This window comes from Ptychodera flava, chromosome 5 (assembly GCF_041260155.1).
Source record: "Ptychodera flava strain L36383 chromosome 5, AS_Pfla_20210202, whole genome shotgun sequence".
NCBI lineage: Eukaryota > Metazoa > Hemichordata > Enteropneusta > Ptychoderidae > Ptychodera > Ptychodera flava.
In genome coordinates, this window is record NC_091932.1 from 26,390,771 (window position 1) to 26,412,655 (window position 21,885).

Here is a 21,885-nt window from a genome sequence, read left to right on the forward strand (position 1 = left end):
GTATACTTGTTCATTAAGATTTATACTCCAAATAGTATGTTAAACACCATAATTCTGTGAAGACTAGCGCAGTTTACATCAAGTCAAGTTCTAATGAAACAGATCTACGACGGATTCGTTAACCAGAGCTTTTTAATTGGTTATAGTTACTTAACATAAACCCATAAAGTTTATAAAATATATATCATTCGAGCATGACAGTACTAAATCCAACATTTTCGATAAATGTGTTTAGAGCGTAAGCTGTACACATTTGCAAAAGACAGACGGTTATTTCAGCTCGAAACTTTCCAACCGCACAGCGAACACTCTGAAAAAAATTACGACAGATTTTATACCAAGTCACGTGTGTTTTCCAATCGGAAAGATACATGTAGGCCATCAAGCTCTTACTATGAATACAAGCGCTCTCACACAATTACTCGCATAAACGTTGCGCACATTACTTCCAAATAGTGAGGAAATGCCCTCCTGCACAGTCCCGTATGGTGTTTCCGTGTTGTCTACACTGCCGAAGACTACGGTTCTGTTCGACTGCATCATGACAGAACTGCTATGCTACAAGTTCATGTTGACGAGTTTTAATATCGAGGTTGTGAATTTTATAATAATAATAATAATTAATAAAGTATATATAGAAATAATAACACGAATAATAATAGGTTTAATTTCCGTGAAAATTTCACCATATGGGTATCTGGTGGTCGAAAAGACCAAATATGATATCGATTTCACTCCTCCATGTTTCCATGGTAACCATTAGGTGTTGAAAATTTCAGTTTTTTAATATCCCTTGAAAAGTTACTTTGATTGATATGAAAATATCTAGTGGGGAAGTTCGGGTCAGAGAACACAAATGTCAGACTTACTTTAATGTTTCGAGTTGCCATAGTAACTATTTGGGATTGAAAATGTTACTTTTTCCCTAATTCTATTAAAGAAACTATTAATTGATGTAAAAAATTGATAATAAAGGGGTTTTCTGGTTAGCACACAAAGAAAATCACACTCATTTTAATGTGAGATGTTTCCATGGCAACCATTCAGGAGTAACAACATTTTTTTTTCAGAAGTCCCACAGCTTCAATGAATGTTTTTTAGATTTCTATATAATACTTATAGCCCCTAAACTTGTAATAATAATAATAATAATAATAATAATAATAATAATAATAATAATAATAATAATAATAATAATAATAATAATAATAATAATAATAATAATAATAATAATATAATAATAATAATAATAATAATAATAATAATATTTGGTTCTTATATAGCGCACATATCCACAAGTAGATGTGATCAAGGCGCTTTACAATTATTATTACCCCTGGTCACTGGACCTAATATGATACCACTCAACTCCCTGGGGAGCAGACAACAGCTCACATGTGCAGCAATAAGCGCAGCAGAGCTAAACGCACACATAACAACCTCTGTCCTACCAGGTACCCATCACTCCTGGGTGGGGAGAAGCAATGAGGAATAAAGTGCCTTGCCCAAGGACACAACACCACAGCCATGCCGGGGCTCGAACTCACCATCCTTTGATCGTGAGTCCACTGCTCTAGCCACTGGCCATGATGCAAGGTGTCGCGATGTTGGTCCCTGTGCATACAAATTTTCAATGAGTTCGTTCGTTTGTTTATCGAGTATGAGTCACTGTAAGCAGATGTGTCCGCATTTTCTCTCGTTGCTACGTAACTCGTCCCTATTTTTACGAAAGAGTGACGTCAGAGAATAATTTTGTCGGGACTTTTTCTACGGATAGTCTTTGAAAATGTGCCTGGGCATGTATACAGTCAGTGGCGTCAGTAGCTCCTAACAAAGGGGAGTGATTAGAAGTCGTAAAAGATCGGAGGGGGTCGATGGAAAAATTATGGAACAGGAGTAGGAGGTTACTAGTGTAAAAATTAACAATTGAAACGAAATGGAGCGTGATTTTGTGTCGTGTAAATCATATTTTATGGGGTTGCTAGTGGGCGGGGGCGGGACTCAATTTGCTTACACTAGCTCTGCACCGACTTTGTCTTCTGGCTGACCCAGGCCCTCACCCTGCAACCTGCTCTTCATATACAAAAAAGACCAAGCACGTGCATCTTCACGGGTTACAATAATTGTGAATAAAAGTCGATCCCCTTGATAGATATCACCTTGGTGACAAGCAGTGCTCAAGCCAAACATAAAGTTAGCACACGCCGTTAGCGAGACTCAGTAGATCTCAACTTTGATACGGGACGCTCGGCACCAAGCTAAATCTGAACTCTAGTAATTTGGAATAGAACAAAAAAGCACAGTCTCTTTCTTCCATAAAACGTTGGTAAGTATACTTGTTCATTAAGATTTATACTCCAAATAGTATGTTAAACACCATAATTCTGTGAAGACTAGCGCAGTTTACATCAAGTCAAGTTCTAATGAAACAGATCTACGACGGATTCGTTAACCAGAGCTTTTTAATTGGTTATAGTTACTTAACATAAACCCATAAAGTTTATAAAATATATATCTTCGAGCATGACAGTACTAAATCCAACATTTTCGATAAATGTGTTTAGAGCGTAAGCTGTACACATTTGCAAAAGACAGACGGTTATTTCAGCTCGAAACTTTCCAACCGCACAGCGAACACTCTGAAAAAAATTACGACAGATTTTATACCAAGTCACGTGTGTTTTCCAATCGGAAAGATACATGTAGGCCATCAAGCTCTTACTATGAATACAAGCGCTCTCACACAATTACTCGCATAAACGTGGCCACATTACTTCCAAATAGTGAGGAAATGCCCTCCTGCACAGTCTAGAAAAATATTTAAATAAGTATGAAAATATTTGAAATATATGAAAGTAATTTTTTCAGAGGTAAATATCAATGCATGGATTCTTTTCTACCTTATCAAGTCCAAGTTCTTTGAAAGTTCAGCAAGTTCTCACTTCAAACGAAATTCTTACCGTATCTCAAAAATATTGACACACTAGAGGCAATTGATTTTTACTGTGCATATTCTGGTAACTTGACCCAATCTCCTTACCTTGTTACGATGTCCTATGTTTCCTGTACACTGTCAATTTCACTTTCATGGCTTTCATGCGATAAAATGTGCTCCATTCCGTAGGTAACTAATTAACCAGCCCCCTCAGAATGTTCACTGTCTGGAGTTATAAATCCCTCTTGCGGAATTGTTTTGGCATTTGCATCTCTGTTGTACGATGGTCGGTATGCAGACTTTACATTTGCTTTGGCTGCTAAGGGCTTGTTTTGTACAAAGTTTCACTTTGGTTACTGTTACACAATATCAGTCGATTGTAACATATACGATACACAACTATTGACTTGTAATCGTGACATGTTACCTTATATGACCAAGTACATGTTAAGCCAAAATTATGTGATCGACCCGTCCTTGACCTTGAACCATATAGAACCAGACTCTCTCGCCTTCACCATGTGTGATAATGAGGCCAATTATCATAGCCAACCTGTTGTCTTTTGGAGTTCTTCTCAATTTATCCATAATTTTTCTAGCATACGTTGAAGGTGTCTCAGCAAAATCTGGTGATGTCTGATTATATATGACATCTAACGGTAACGATATCTAATGGTTATAGCTCTTTCAAAGTTAATACCATTATATCATCTGTGAATGTGCAGTAAAATGCATGCTTCTATGGTAAATACATATGCATTTTAAACGCGTTGTTGACAGAAATTCTTCGTTTTTAACTAGCTACGTTGAAGAAAAAAGTCTTAACAATTTCTCAGTTTTGTTAGTCAGATTAAACACCAAAGTCACGGGAACGATATTTTGACACTTTTGCTTAATATCCCATATACCAGGTGCTACCGGTAAAGCAAATTTTGAAGGCTTTTATAGCATTTAATGCTTAGAGATTGAAAACTGCTGTAATCTTTCGGCATTATAATTTAAATATTTTTCATTGATCAACATATGCTAATATATGTTTACTATACAGTTGCGTTACTATAGCACACTTTCTTCGGAAAACAAGGCGACTGTAGGTGAACAAACTTCCTTCGACCATTTGTGCGAGAGGTTTCAATAACGAGTCAGTCAAACTTGGCATGTGTTTCAAACTTTCACAGTGCAGATTACAGCGTAATTATCAGATGATCGCTACAGAGAAAATATGTAGCGTGAAACTCTGAGTTACGCCTAAGTCCTGTTTTCTACTTATTATAAATTTTACCATATATATATATATATAATATATATATAATATATATATATATATATATATATATATATATATATATATATATATATATATATATATATATACCCACAACTCAGTTGACCAGGATAATCTAAATTACACTTCTACTACAAAGTTGTTTCATATAGACACTAGAGCCGCCTACACTCATCGGTTGGCTGTGGTCGACTGTAACGTTTAAGCTACTGATCGCGTATGTTGTTTGGTGGGGAAACAATTTCTTTTGCTTTTTTGTCAGCACCTGTTTGGTTGGTCTGAAAAGTTCCATAAATTAGTGATCGCTACTGACTGCACAGGAGAAATTTTCTCCTGTGTCTACAGGTTTATACTAATTCGTTTCTATTGTTTAGAGAGTACATTTCTGGATATCTGGTTAGAATGAATTTCTCGTGGAGGCACATATTGCATTTTGTGACGTTAGAGTATGGATTGCATTGTTTTATTATTTTCCAGTCAATCCTGTGTCCTGCAGTGTCTTTGTATGGTGCACGAAGCTCAAATGAGTTTGCTAGTTCAGTGCTGTTTCTTTATTTTGCGGAATGATAGAGTGTGGTTATTGTATCTTGTTTTGAATGAAGTCTGTCAGGTCAATGAATGTTATGTAAGTATGGTTGTCATCCCTGGTAACTGTTGCTTGGTAAACCATGCCCTCGATGAGGCATTTTCCTGGCAGTAGACATTTGTTCTTTTGTCTGCAGTTGCATTCAGTTTGGTGGCGATGGTGGCGGGTGTATTCGTGCTTTCCATTTCTTAATTGGCAAGTACTGATATGTTGTATACAGTGATGGTAGTTTGCATGTTTGGCATACAGTTGCAGCTTAGTTTGAGTGTATGGTTGTTGAATATCTTCCTGATTGGAAGAATATATATATATATATATATATAATATATATATATATATATATATATATATATATATATATATATATATATATATATATATATATATATATATATTAATATATATATATATATATATAATATATTAATATATATATATATATATATATTATATATATATATATATATATATATATATAATATATATATATATATATATATATATATATATATATATATATACATGCAAACAAAGAATGCAACCTTTGAACTTTTCTCTAAAATAGGACATTAGCTGTATTGAATGCTTCTCGAAATTCCCACTTTACTTCCAATACACGTCAATGTTGAATTCGGGTACAACATTTACTCGGCATTTGCAGTGTGTGGGAGTCACCAGCCTAAAATTTATTGATTGCCTGTCTGTATGACGTTTTGAAATGTATGATACCTGAGAAAGCACACTCGGTCGCGAGGTGCGTTATTTGTTATGCCATAAATGACGATCCTATAGAAGATATCACCTTAGTGACAAACATTGATAGAGCTAAACATAAAGGTAGCACACAGCCTTAGCGAGACTCAATTGGTCTCAACTTTGATACAGGACGCTCGGCACTAATAGTCCGGGGTCACTTGTCGTGATTTTGGCTTCCGTGTGCATTTCATGAAGACTCTTGTCAACATATATCATTTTGTTCCTTAATACCTGGACAGTCCAAAAAACATTGTTGGCATTTTTCTTTCCACTTCGTCAAGGTCAAATTCAAGGTCATTCGTTACTCGTCAAATTCCATTGATTAGGCATTGTAGTGCATACAAATTGGTTATAATCGTTGACAAAATACTTCATGGTACCTTCAGTGGTGTAAGGGAACTTAACAGCTCATAATAGATTTAAAAACCTTGTTTGAGGCATTATTGGATCTGTTTTTTTACAGTTTATATGGATTTATATGCAATTACAAGGATTTGCTTGTGTTGCAGTTGTACATCGTTATACATGCACTGTGTTAAATTGATGACACAGATCGGTTTCTGACATGCACTGCGCTTGACAACTACATCATAGATGTTATTTTATCAATTTCCGTGCGCTTCTGTGTAAGCCATCCGCATTATTACCAGCCCTGGTAGGTTGTAAAATCCAGACCTCTGTGCAGAATTTAACTAGTGTAGACAGGATTACTGAGCAGCTAGCAGTATACTCTTTGCTTGTAGTAAGAGTAAGTCATCCCTTTTCCTCACATTTCTCTCCAAGTCCTGTAAAACGATTTGGATGTTTCCTTAGTAACAATAGCAGGGATTAGAGACTTGTTGCTAAGCATAGGCTACATGTAGAAGCCGTTTATCAAAACTAAGCCTCTACACTGAGAAATACAGGCTATACCTGTGTCTTTTAAAAATCAACTCCACTACACAGAATGTTGTACTAACCAAGACACGTATTGTTAGAACATTGATATCCAGTACGAAAAATGATACATTAACAATAGTTGATCCTTTATTGAGACACAGATTTGATCCATAGTTGGGTTGAAGACTACAAAAGAAGTCAAAGGCAGTTTCTCAGTGTCGCCTACCTCATGTCTACTACTGACAAATATTGTCGATTTCGTCGACGGGTATCAGTTTTGTTGACGGCAGCTCGCTCCAGGGCCGTAAGTGTTAGTAGTTTCTCAGAAACCGTTATCCAAAGAATATTTACTCGATATTTACGTCATGGAATAGTCAACAATTAGTGGTTGCGTTTCACATATAAATATTTCACATAACTGACATTGCATGAAAATAACTTCGTCAAAATTTTCAGTATGGAAAAACATACCATTCCTCCGAAAAGAAGACGTTCTGATGTGTCCGCATTTTCACTCGTTGCTGCGTAACTCGTCCCTATTTTTTCGAAAGAGTGACGTCAGAGAATATTATGTCGGGACTTTTTCTACGGATAGTCTTTGAAAATGTGCCTGAGCATGTATACAGTTAGTGGCGTCAGTAGCTCTCACAAAGGGGAGTGATTAGAAGTCGCAAAAAAATCGGAGGGGGTCGATGGAAAAATTACGGACCAGGAGTATGAGGTTACTAGTGTAAAATCTAACAAACGAAATGGAGCTTTTGCAAACAAAATATTCATGCATGAGAGTTTAGTTAATGTTTTTAAAAGTTTCTTTAATCACCCCTTACCTTAGACAAATTAGCTTTGCAAAACTTAGCAATTTTTGCTGTTCGCAGTGTCAGTGTTTGTAGCTACATGTTGCCTGATTTTGTGTCGTGTAAATCATATTTAATGGGGTTGCTAGCCTTGAGTGGGCGGGGGCGGGACTCAATTTGCTTACACTCGCTCTGCACCGACTTTGTCTTCTGGCTGACCCCAGTCCCTCACCCCTGCAACCTGCTCTTCATATACAAAAAGACCAAGCACGTACATTTTTCAAGGGGTACAATAATTTTGAATAAAAGACGATCCGCTTAGTAGTATCACCTTGGTGACAATCAGTGCTCAAGCCAAACATAAAGTTAGCACACGCCGTTAGCGAGACTCAGTAGATCTCAACTTGATACGGGACGCTCGGCACCAAGCTAAATCCTGAACTCTAGTAATTTGGAATAGAACAAAAAAGCACAGTCTCTTTCTTCCATAAAACGTTGGTAAGTATACTTGTTCATTAAGATTTATACTCCAAATAGTATGTTAAACACCATAATTCTCTAAAGACTAGCGAAGTTGACATCAAAGTCAAGTTCTAATGAAACAGATCTACGACGGATTCGTTAACCAGAGCTTTTTAATTGGTTATAGTTACTTAACATAAACCCATAAAGTTTATAAAATATATATCATTCGAGCATGACAGTACTATATCCAACATTTTCGATAAATGTGTTTAGAGCGTAAGCTGTACACATTTGCAAAAGACAGACGGTTATTTCAGCTCGAAACTTTCCAACCGCACAGCGAACACTCTGAAAAAAATTACGACAGATTTTATACCAAGTCGCGTGGGTTTTCCAATCGGAAAGATACATGTAGGCCATCAAGCTCTTACTATGAATACAAGCGCTCTCACACAATTACTCGCATAAACGTTGGCCACATTACTTTCAAATAGTGAGGAAATGCCCTCCTGCACAGTCTAGAAAAATATTTAAATAAGTATGAAAATATTTGAAATATATGAAAGTAATTTTTTCAGAGGTAAATATCAATGCATGGATTCTTTTCTACCTTATAAAGTCCAAGTTCTTTGAAAGTTCATAATAGTTAGCAAGTTCTCACTTTAAACGAAATTCTCACCGTATCTCAAAAATATTGACCACTAGAGGCAATTGTTTTTACTGTGCATATTCTTGTAACTCGACCTAATCTCTTTACCTTGTTACGATGTCCTATGTTTCCTGTACACTGTCAATTTCACTTCCATGGCTTTCATGCGATAACATGTGCTCCAATCCCTAAGTAACTAATTTACCAGCCTCCTCAGAATGTTCACTGTCTGGAGTTATAAACCCCTCTTTCGGAATTGTTTAAACTTTTGCATCTCTGCTGTAAGGTGCGTGGACAGTTTGCAGACTTTACATTTGCTTTGGCTGCTAATGGCTTGTTTTGTACAAATTTTCACTTTTGTTACTGTTACACAATATCAGTCGATTGTAATACATACGATACACAACTATTGACTTGTAATCGTGACATTTTTACCATATATGACCACGTCCATGTTAAGCCAACATTATGTGCTCGACCCGTCCTTGACCTTGAACCATATAGAACCAGAATCTCTCACCTTCACCATATGTGTGATAATGAGGCCAATTATCTTTGTCTTTTGTAAGATTCGTCTAGTGTTTCACAAATTCTTTTGGAGGCCCTTCTTAATTTATCCATAATTTTTCTAGCATAAGTGGAAGGTGTGTCAGCAAAATCTGGTGATGTCTGATTATATATGACGTCTAACGGTAACTATATCTAATAGTTATAGCTCTTCCAAAGTTTATACCATTATATCATCTGTGAATGTGCAGTAAAATGCATGGTTCTATGGTATATACATATGCATTTTAATAACGTTGTTAACAGATATTCTTCGTTTTTAATTAGCTACGTTGAAGAAAAAACTCTTAACTATTTCTCAGTTTTGGTAGTCAGATTAAACACCAAAGTCATGGGAACGATATTTTGACACTTATGCTTAATATCACATATACCAGGTGCTACCGGTAAAGCAAATTTTGAAGGCTTTTATAGCATTTAATGCTTAGAGATTGAAAACTGCTGTAATCTTTCGGCATTATAATTTAAATATTTTTCATTGATCAACCTATGCTAATATATGTTTACTATACAGTTGCGTTACTATGGCACACATTCTTCGGAAAACAAGGCGACTGTAGGTGAACAAACTTCCTTCGACCATTTGTGCGAGAGGTTTCAATAACGAGTCAGTCAAACTTGCATGTGTTTCAAACTTTCACAGTGCAGATCACACCGTAATTATCAGATGATCGCTACAGAGAACACATGTAGGGTGAAACTCTGAGTAACGCCTAAGTCCTGTTTTCTACTTGTTATCAATTTTACCATATATATATATATATATATATATATATATATATATATATATATATATATATATATATATATATATATATATATATATATATTATATATATACCCACAACTCAGTTGACCAGGATAATCTAAATTACACTTACACTGCAAAGTTGTTTCATGTACACAGCAGAGCCGCCTACGCTCATCGGTTGGCTGTGGTTGACTGCAACGTTTAGGCTACTGATCGCGTACGTTGTTTGGCGGGGAAACAATTTCTTTTGCTTTTTGTTGGCACCTGTTTGGTTGGTCTGAAAAGTTGCATAAATTAATGATCGCTACTGACTGCACTGGGGAAATTTTCTCCTGTGTCTACAGGTTGATACTTATTCGTTTCTATTGTTGAGAGAGTACATTTCTGGATATCTAGTAAGTATGAATTTCTCGTGCAGGCACAGATTGCATTTTTTGTGACGTTAGAGTATGGATTGCATTGTTTTATTATTTTCAAGTCAATCTATTGTCCTGCAGTGTCTTTGAATAGTTCACGAAGCTCAAATGCGTTTGCTCAGTTCAGTGCTGTTTCTGTATTTTGCGTTGAGGAATGATAGCATGTGGTTATTGTATCTTGTTTTGAATAAAGTCTCCGTCAGCCCGGTGTATGTTGCGTGTGTATTGTTATCGTCCCTGGTAACCGTTGCTTGGTAAACTACGCCCTCGATGAGGCATTTTCCTGACAGTAGACATTTGTTCTTTTGTCTGCAGTTGCATTAAGTTTGGTGGCGATCGTGGCGGGTGTATTCTTGCTTTCCATTTCTTAATTGGCAAGTACTGATATGTTGTGTAAAGTGATGATACTTTGCATATTCGGCATACAGTTGCAGCTGAGTTTGAGTGTACTGTTGTGAATATCTTCCTGAGTGGTAGAATATATATATATATATATATATATATATATATATATATATATATATATATATATATATATATATATATATATATATATATATATATATATATATATATATATATGCAAACAAAGAATGCAACTTTGAACTTTTCTCTAAAATCGGACATTAGCTGTATTGAATGCTTCTTGAAATTTCCACTTTACTTCCAATACACGTCAATGTTGAATTCGGGTACAACATTTACTCGACATTTGTAGCGTGTTGGAGTCCCCAGCCCAAAAATGTATTGATTGTCTGTCTGTATGACATTTTGAAATGTATGATACCTGAGAAAGCACACTCGGTCGCGAGGTGCGTTATTTGTTATGCAATAAATGACGATCCTATTGAAGATATCACTTTAGTGACAAACATTGATAGAGCTAAACACAGCCTTAGCGGGACTCAATTGGTCTCAACTTTGATACAGGACGCTCGGCACAAAGCGATATCTTGAACTCTAATAATTTGGAGTAGAACAAAGAAAATCACGGTTTCTTACTTCATCAATAACTTTGTGAAGGGACTGGACAGAAATTGCCGGGGCCAAGGCCGGTGTTTTTCAAAATGATGCTTCACAAAAAAGGAGACCCTTCAAACGTATCGCAATAAACATGTGACCTTCCCCAATTTTCATGCGAAAAAAATCAGTTACCCTCCCCTGCGTACCACAGTCGATATCAATTATATCTTAATTGACATATAATTTCTCACTTGCATTTTAACTTTCAGCGAATACTTCTTAATATTTATAAACAATCACTTTTATGTATATCTTTTTCAAGTAATACAATGAAAAAATATCACATTTCACAATAAATAATTCTATCAACTACTTGCACTACAACTGGCTATTCAAATTCAAAGGGGAAAACAGCTGTAATGTTTACTATCATTAAAAGATTGGCTTATTGTTTATTATTATTGTCATTGTTTGTCAAGAAACTTATTACAGCCTAAAGTCACTATTGAACAACATTGATCTATGAAAGCACAGATAAAGCATGTTGTCGGGGAAAATGATTAATGGTTTACTGTTAGACTACCATCATTAGCGAATTGATATTTCTGTAAATTACAGTATCATTTGTTGTTCATATCTGGACTTTCAAAAACCCTATTGTGATCAAGTACATTTGTAGCAATTGTCAAATACTTATAAACAGATTTAGTAAGTTGTGTCTGTGAAATTCGAAAAGTCCAATTTATTGTACGGGTGTTCACTCATAACCATCAGATCCTTCCAGCTGCCAAATTAATCTGGTGACATATTAATTTTTTCGTCGTAATCTGATCCTCATCTATAAGTCTTACTGTTAGAGAAAAATAACGAAAATTGTTGATAAAAAATTTAGTGGCTTGATCACCCTTGAATGTAACTTTGTGAGACGATAACAAACAAAGTTGTCATTAATTATATCGCCTTGAAAGTTAATGTACTTCCGGTTTTCAGCTGTCTGCATTTCAAACACTGTCGTACTGTCACATGACCATACATTGTGCAATCTTCAGACAGAAGATTGAAGATTGACTTCTGTCTGAAGAATGCAGGATGCATAAAACTTAAGTAATAGATATTATTACTTGTACTTGAAGTAAATTTATAACGCTCTGCTTTCCGCATCAAGCACTGTAGTTTCCCACAAGGACATCTGTATACTTCGATATCCATCCATCCATCTCCATCCATCCATCCATCCAGGGTACACACAATTTGCCAAATGGCAATGATCTCAGATAAGCATAGTTTGATCGTTTCCCGTCTTTCTGACCGTCTTTATCTGTCATATGACAAGCACATACTAAATTTCCATTTGTCAAGTGCGATGCAATTTTCATCTCGGAAATTCTATTATTGTTGTTCATCTTGAAAACCCTGTAATTATAAATGTTTATATCAATGCCTGGTATGTCGGAATAATACCTGAAAAGATCGACGCTTGTAGTGTTAAGTTACAAGATGCGATATTAAACACTGTGATGAGCTGACTGTTTCTGTCAGTAGGGATCATGGATGAGTGACAATATGGTCAACCTGAGTAGGCTAAAGAGCAGCACTCTTACATACATATTTTCAACAAAGTGTCACTTTTTTCTCTCTGTCTTCAGGAGACGGTCCATCATTCTGTGTACATTTTAAGAGTTTGTGAAAGACGATCGTAAGGATGGCGAAGGAGGTAAGTTCCCTATGCATATTGAGTTCTAGAATACTTCCAAAAGTTTTGTTTAAAATTAAAACATTAAGAAGGTACACATATTGAGTGTGTATTAATAAGCAACAATTTATCGAGATTCACTTGGATTCAGTTTCGTCAGCAAGGCATAACCAATACTCAAAGACACTGCATCAAGCAGTCCTTTAAAACGCTGTCAACGAACAGTAGAGGCAATCCTTATAATTAACACATGGCCGAGGAGATTACGTCCGTCAGCATTCAAACGAGTCTGACCATTGCTTTAACTTAGTAAATTTCTATTTGCAAGAGAACAATAGAGTATATCTCGTTTTCTCCATTAATCCTGTATACATGCTAATTTCCTTTAAAAATGCAGGTACCTTATGAATTTCATATTTGATGCCTTCTTGTGTCATTTTGATAAACATGTTGAGGTTTACCATAGGTTTGAGTCTCTCAATATAGTGTTTGTCATTTGCGCTGAAACATTTCCCTTATATACTATCATCAGGATTTTGGCACCGTATTATCATACCAAGATATATTTCAGAAAACGATTGATTCAAAACATAAATTATCTGATGTGCTGAGCTAGTTTAGAGGGATTTCTCTCCACCATACACGTACATATTATTGAGTCTACTGCTTTTATAAAATGAAGCAATTTGCCGTCCAATGGTTCTTCGCTGTAAATAAGACATGCGATGTTCCATATACTTAAAACGCTCAGAGATCAAATGATGGCATTAACAACAAAACCAATGGCATAAAAATGTATGGAAATGCAAGGATTTTTATGTACGTTTTGCTAATTTTGCTTGCATGTTTAAAACATTAAAGTAACGTTTTTCCAACCCTTTGCAGGATAACAACAGCAAGCCGACAACTTATGGTGACACAAAAGTGGTAGCCAATGGATTCCTAAATTTATCGTTATTGTCAGCTAATGCTTCACAGTTAAAGATACATTATCGGTGAAGGCCCAAGTCATCAGCACTATATCTTCCTAATTGTATTGATTGTTCTTTCGATTGTATTGCAAGTACTTGTGAGCATCTTCCTTGCCTGGACGGTAAGTAATATAAAACTATGTAAATATTGTGCTGTCAACTCTCCCTTTGGCAATTACAAGCACTGCTTACAAACTAAATCAGGTTTGCGTGTACTTTATTGATAATGGATTATACACGTAACAACCGTCAAGCTGCCCGCAATCTCTGGTTTTCATGTCCGTTGAAAGGTGACTGTCGAGCCAGGAGTGTTATTACAAGGCCAATGTCTCAACACGAGTCAATGATGCGAAGGCTACATAAGACTCACTGATGACACCTTGAAATACACGCTCCGCTAATCACATGCAATCATTCCTTACAAAAAGCATCATAATAGTACTGGACCGTCAAAGCTTTTTCTGCAGTTTTTGTTTTTAAACCGTTTCAAAGCTAATTAATTAAATAAATAAATAAACCAGGACTTTTTTGTGCCATGGTCAATCATAGACAGAGCATCAAGTTACTCTTACATAAGTATTAAGCTATGTAAACTTTGTCTATGAGAGAAGCTACACATAATCAATGCTGACAAGTTTAAGCCGTTGAACAAACGATCTGAGTTACTTTTAGAGTGTCATCACCAAAACAAATATTTTTATCGAACTTCATCACAACCTAGAACTACAGTACAATGGTACATCCCAATAAAATGGACGGCTTAAGCTTATACCCTGATACTTAAGTAACATAACGTCAGCTTACTTATAAGTTTCATGCATCCTGCAGTCTTCAGACAGAAAGGATTCTTAACTCTTCACTTTCATTTATATGTTTAGCACATATTATTACTTTGCAATTGAAGTAATATATATATTTATATCCCTGCATTTAAACCAAACCATTTTGGTCATTTTGCTCTGTTTGTGGGAGATAAATAATCACCAAAACAATGATGAGATGGAGCGAAAGGTCAAGTACCCTTGACGTTTTAATGAAATATGAAAAATGAGAAAGCAAGAAAAATTCCTCGCCAGTTTCCTAGATTTGAGAGAGAAAACTACAGAACCCCAAACAATGGAGGTCACAGGTCAAAGGTCAACTGGCGAAGAAAAATTTACACAACAGTAAAACACTGGAGAAAAGGCACATATTAATCTACCACAAAGGTGTGGGCCTCAAAAACGCCAACACCAACCTATGACTAGCAATGGAGGTTGGAGGGGTGGAGGCCGGAGGATAAAATTGTTGGAAAAACCAAACTGCCAGCTGCTTGTTTGGCGGTGTGATCGAAAAGAGGTAGGTCAATGTTGTGACCCCCAACTAAGGCACTAATGAATGGAACTCTATTTGCCGTAGAGGGCAGTCTACCCTTGAAAATATGAAAACTACAACTGCATGTATATAAATCCAATTATCTTTCTATAATCGTGCTTTTATATCCCTGCATTAAAACTAAACCACTTCTGGTCATTTTGCTCTGTTTGTGGGAGATAATAATCACCAAAACAATGATGAGATGGAGCGAAAGGCCAAGTATCCTTGACGTTTTAATGAAATATGAAAAATGAGAAAGCAAGAAAAATTCCTCGCCAGTTTCCTAGATTTGAGAGAAAACTACAGAACCCCAAACAATGGAGTCACAGGTCAAAGGTCAACTGGCGAGGAAAAATTTACACAACAGTAAAACACTGGAAAAAAGGCACATATTAATCTACCACAAGGTGTGGGCCTCAAAAACGCCACAAGCCACACATCGTGTGGCCGCCCCACCCAAAATGACCAGAAGCGAAGGTAAAACTTGATGAAATTACAAAACTGGTTAACGCAATTCAAGAAAACGTAACTATTTTGGTAAACAAAAATGCTAAAAATCTAAGTATGGTGGCCCCCATCTCACTTATGTAGAAATGAGGGAGGATCAAACCAGGAATGGCACCCATATATAGCGGCCCATGCCTGTCCTATATATGAGTGCAGAGCACCAATTTCCCTTTTTCTGTTCAACAAGTCATTGACAATGACATAATCCCCTCATGTTAATAGGTACTTTAACTCCCTTCCTGTCAAGTCCATATTTCAACACCAGGTCAAGATGGTTAAAATTAATGAAATACATATTCCATATGGTGTATTTTAACATAATACTGTACATTTGAAGGCTGTTGAAAACAAAAATACTGTTAACTTGATGATACTTAATTATTTATTTATTTATTTATTTATTTGACTAAAGATGCTATAACAGACCAAGCCAAGTGAGTGAAAAAACGTCGTGTTTGGCTCAAAACCCCTTTATACTGACTTGGCTGATGGGTAATTGATACTGTATGGCAGGAAAAGGGTTATTTACAAGTCCTCTGAGAGGGCTACGGTAAGCTGCCATACTAAAAATGGTCAATAAAATGAATCAAATAGTATCTTATCAACAGGACGCTGCCGAACATTTTTGCATCCTATACTAACACTGACAGATTATCATCGGTACCACATTTCATAAAGTTTGATGCAGTACTTTGGACATTCAACCTAAAACAAAATCCATTATGTAAATGCAAACTACCCATTAATTTATATATATGTATGATACCACTAAGTGCCAATGAACTGTATTAACAACACTATGAGATCAAAATCTGTACCAAGTTTATTAACGCAGTATTTGTGGATATATCACTAGAATTAGGAAAGTTATTACAAATACAATCACCAATTGAATAAATTGACACTGATAAATGTCTTTTTCACTGTTAAAGCAATTTGAGCTCAACATCTGTACCAAGTTTAATGAAATTTGATGAACTATTTCTTGATATATCAGCCTAATTAGCAAAATCCATTAAATATGCAAATAAGCAATTAATTGATAAGAAACTGCTACATATCTTTGCACTGTATTTGACCATTGATACAGCATTATTAGACATATGACAATAATTATGAAAGTTCATTAAATATGTAAAAAAGAAATGAAACTCCTTAATGTGTTCACAAAGTATTATGATGCTGACGGATCAACATCTGCTCCAGATTTCATAAAATTTAAAAGTATTTCTGGAGATAGCCCACTAATAAGGAAAAGGAACGAAATATGCAAATTAGCAATTAATTAACATGATACTGCTAAGTATCTTTGTACACTATTGTAGGGCTATGTGCTAAAGATTTCGACCATTTGTTTCATTAAATCTGCTGCAGTAAATTCTGGACATCACCGTATATTCTAGACATCACCCTAATTGCAAAATTCATCAAATATGCAAAATACCAATTAATTGATGCAATACTGACATATGTCGTTGACTGATATTAGAACTCTCTGTGAAAATCACCTGTACAAAGTTTCATCAAATTTGGCACAGTTGTACCAAAAACAGTGCTCTCATCCAGAATTATGCAAATTAGCACTAATTATGCATGCCACACCAATATAAATTGACATGCATGTATTCTACAGTGTAGTATCCCTGTACAAAGTATAAAAAGAATTGGCACAGGCATATCTCAGATATCTGCACTCATGAGCCCCTATGCATGGACACAGCACTAATATTAATTTCATCCTTGAACCCCTGTGGATTATACCTGGGGACCCTGTGGATGGATATCGAATACAGGAAAGAAAACGGCTGTCACAAAGCCATTTTTGATTAAATCATTACAAAAAACGGCGTGCATATATATGTGAAAAGGAAAAAAAATGTACTAACTTTCAATGCAATCGCGCCCGGCATCGCTGAGAGATTTACATGAACGAATGCACAGTCATCAAATACAAGAAACAAAATGGCTGCCACACAGCCATTTTAGACCGGATACAAACAAAATTCAATGTGCATATGTATAACATATAGAGTAATCTATGTACTAAAGATGTGCTGTGAAATCACAACGTCCTATGTCCAACGCCCCTGGGAAGCAAAAACGTGGGCCAGGCTCCACTCCCTTAAAAGGGCAAAATTCCACACATAGCCTGTACATGGCAAATGTCAACCACATCAATCTTCTGAAATGAAATAACAAATGCTGTGCCCGGCCTGCTATGCTTAAAATTGAAAAGAGTTAATATCATTGACTGAGGTTCACCTGAAGTTCCCGAAACTGCAACATATTGAACCGAATGACACCATCTCTATCGTGCTTATTCTTAGTGGTGATTTCCCAATCATGAGGAAAACCTTAGAAGGCTGTTAGAAACATTGCTCTGAATAAACAACACTGATAAGCTGATGTAATAACATCTGGAATGGTCTTAACTAGACAATGCAAAATATCGCGTGTGATAGGAGACGAGTACCCAGTTTATGCTCTAATGTGCGATATAAATGAACCAGTTTGTGTACCATAAAAGAATTGGTTAGGTCTGAAAAACCTGCAAGTTTATGAACATAGCTTATGCCTGACAAGTAAGTTGACACAGTGGATGGGGCTAGGTGCTGTCTGGAAAGGTAACCAATAAACAATGCAATAGCTGTGTCTGAGAGTGGTAGTGATGGACAATGCACCCCAAAGTGGCTGCCTGTGAACTGTATAAAAAGTCTCCATGCACGTCTGAGAGTGGTAGTGATGGACAATGCACCCCAAAGTGGCTGCCTGTGAACTGTATAAAAAGTCTCCATGCACATCTGAGAGTGGTAGTGATGGACAATGCACCCCAAATTGGCTGCTTATGAACTGTATAAAAAGTCTCCATGCACGTTGGCATGTTTTCCTAGATAAACAGACAGTTAAGGGCTTGCAGCAGAAGCCTGCTCACTTCCACCTTCAACTGATTGGTAGAAACTGTGAGGGGATGCCAGTTGCCTAGAAACTAAAACCCCATGACTGGTAATGTCATTGTTAACTGATTGGGCTACAGCTGGATATGTAGTAGCTGGGCTTGCGGAGGTGAAAAGGCCAACATCCTTTAAACCCTGGATGACTGTTTGCGACATAATGGCTGCTAATGCACTGGTATCGGTGTGAGTCCAAGAAGTGACACTAGGCGTTAAAACTGCAGCAACAAGTTGTTCGCTATGTTGACTGGTACTGGGAACTTGTAGGAATTCTTGAATAGGTTCAGCTGCATGTGGAGGATTGACCGATGCTCTCACAGGGACAGCAAATGTTGTTGTTGATGAAACCTTGCATTAAGCTGTAGCTGCCTGGTGGCCGATGCTTTTCGCTTCGGTGGCATGCTGTTGATAAAGAGAAATACTAACAGCAAGTAAAGTGGACTAGACCTTTGGCCCTATTGGCTAATGATAAGAATAGTCATGCCAGCATAGGGAAGAAAAATAAAATAACACTTGCACTGCATAATAAAATGTAAAAATTGTAAACCCTTCACCCTGGTAACACATTACTTTAAGTACAAAGAAATTAAAATAACCACTGCATAAATTAAACAGTGCACGTGGCTACAAATTAAATCAACCCTTGAAACAGAAGGTAAATCCAACCAATAATATTGGTAAACCACTCTCCCCTGACAAGGTATGAGAGGGTACAAAAACAGCACTAGTGCAAATGGCCACCAAAATGGTTACCGGGTAAGATATTGCACTAATCATGCTGTAAAAAGGGAATATACCTTCATTGGGTAATTAAAACTATGCAAATAAAAATGCATACATAAGTAATACGTAATAAGGTATATACAACCAAAATTAATACATAGTAAAACCACTCTGTCATGACGAGATATGTCAATGTGAGTGGCAACAATAACAACTGAAATAAGCCCAATATGCATGTACGCAAGGCTGAAAAGTGTAAACGAATGTACGGAAACTGATAACACCGACACTACTGGCAATACTGCACCATCAAAACACGCTCAAATTAACCGTAATGATTTAAGAACTGCCCCCCGTAAGCTCCTATAATAAGCAGACGTACGTATGCCCTTGTTGATGATAGATGGCGCTTTAAAAAGCAGAGAACGTACCATGGGCCAAACTTCCCTCATGGGTCGCAATTGCCCAATTTACCTTACCTGATCTCGCCAAGTGCGCTAGAATGAACCCCATCGGCGCAGAAAATCTGTGCACACTTGCTAAAACACGCTTGTGTTTCCAGAAATGCCCAAAGGCGAAGCCTTCTAACTCGGCCTCTGAGAAAGTGTTCAACAGTGAGACACGCTCGTTAAAAACGGCTACTACATGATGTGATGCGCGGGAAAATCTGGCAAACAAAAATAAACTTGACGTCCATGACCGAGCAAATCTCCACGAAATGCATCAGACTTGAGCCGGCAATAGCTGCTGAAAGTTATGACAAATCAATTGCACCTAGCTGTAAAACAACCACACTGGGTTAAAACACTGGACGACATGTAAATCAAAACCCCGTACATTATTCACCGTACGGCCTCCGATGCCGTGTAGCTGTATTTCTGCAGAACTGCACATGTTGAATGACTGCGGCATAGGACGTGCGTTACGCGGTAATGACATGGACGCCTAGCCACGAAAGAATGACCTAAAATTAACACCTTTGGCTTCATACTGATTGCCAAAAACATGTGCCTGGATGCCCAGCACTTATATAAGGGTAGGACCCCTAAGACAAAAAGAGAGCTTGCCTGAAAAATGTAGAAACGAGGATAAAATTGTTGGAAAAACCAAACTGCCAGCTGCTTGTTTGGCGGTGTGATCGAAAAGAGGCAGGGCAATGTTGTGACCCCCCTCTAAGGCACTAATGAATGGAACTCTATTTGCCGTAGAGGGCAGTCTACCCTTGAAAATATGAAAACTACAACTGCATGTATTTAAATCGATTATCTTTCTATAATCGTGGTTATATATATATATATATATATATATATATATATATATATATATATATATATATTATATAATTCAATGAAGTTTACGGTTTATTTACAGTCTATAATAACGGTAAACGTGCGTTCTGTCGTGACTCGACTCGAGTATTAAGTTGTTACGCGGTCATCAGCTTTCGTCAGTGCACATGGTTACTTGCAGACGGAGGGAATGTTATGTTTCATTGTTATGCAGGTTCGAAGGTAAAATTCGTTAGGTACAATTGTTCTCGTGACGGTATTTGACGCTAGTGCCATCCTTTGTTGCGCAACCTGCTTCTTTCGGTGTTGATTATATGAGTTTTTCTGTGAGTTGTATCGTTTGCTCTTCGTTGGTGTATGTTGTTGTCTTGGAGATAAGGAACAAGTTGATGTTGAACTTCTGAACCCTTTGTTTAAGTCCGAGATATGATTGGAGAGTTTGGTGCTGTCTTCTTGTTTCTTTTGTGTGAATGAAAACTTGTGGTTATTGTACCGCCTTTTGAATGTGTTTTAATGTGTCAGTTCGATGTGTGTTTAACATTTCCATTATCAGTTGGGACATCAGCCTTGTAGATGACGGAGGAAGGTTTGCAATTTCATTTAAGAGGGCACTTTTCTTTTTTCTGTAGTGGCAACGTTGTGTGGTATTTTATCTGGTTTACCTTCAGCGATTTTCTTGTTGTGAGCCTTGATGGTGCAGGATATGTTTTCCATACAGCTGTAACTGATTTTAACATTTCTTTTGTTCAATATCTGTGTCAGCTTTGAGTCTCCCGGGAAGTGCTTTTTGATTAATTTCAGGAAGGTTTTGCCGACATTGGTTTGGACTTTCTTGCTAAATAGTGGTTGAACCAGACGACGTTGCGACGCCTGTTTTCTTCTTTTCCTGTTCGTGCTGGTGTTTTCTTTGATATATGTTATTCTTCATTGTGTAAAGTGCTTTGAAATTATTCCATGAGACAGTGTTTGAAAAGTATCTCAGAATTTATCGTGCATCAGCCAATGTCAGAAGAAGAGTTTGACATCAACCAGTGTCTAAAGACATTGAGAGAAATTTTCTTCAAGTTGCAAAAGCCAATATATATCTGAGATATTCAGAAAATAATTGTTAAACAATTGTCTTTACAATCTGAAAATTGTCTTGCATCGATAAATAGTTTTTATTACGAGTTTCTGCAAATGTTCTAAAGTCACATCTGCCCAGGGCCAATGTGTCCTGAAAACTAAGAATACCTAAAGTATCCGTCAGCAAACAGTGTTAATAGAAGCGATAGAAAATTTCAAAAGATTGCCACAACTTCCAAAAATGTTGTACACGTAAATAAAAGAGACCATCAGCAGAGTAAACC

The 21,885-nt window shown here is 36.7% G+C and overlaps 1 long non-coding RNA gene across 1 annotated transcript; it reads left to right on the top strand.

Moving 5' to 3' along the window:
• Positions 1-7,621: 7,621 nt before the first annotated feature.
• Positions 7,622-13,825, top strand: LOC139133385 (uncharacterized). The gene is made up of 3 exons (XR_011552583.1): positions 7,622-7,733; positions 12,693-12,760; positions 13,625-13,825. It is a non-coding gene; the product is annotated as an uncharacterized lncRNA (long non-coding RNA).
• Positions 13,826-21,885: the final 8,060 nt, after the last annotated feature.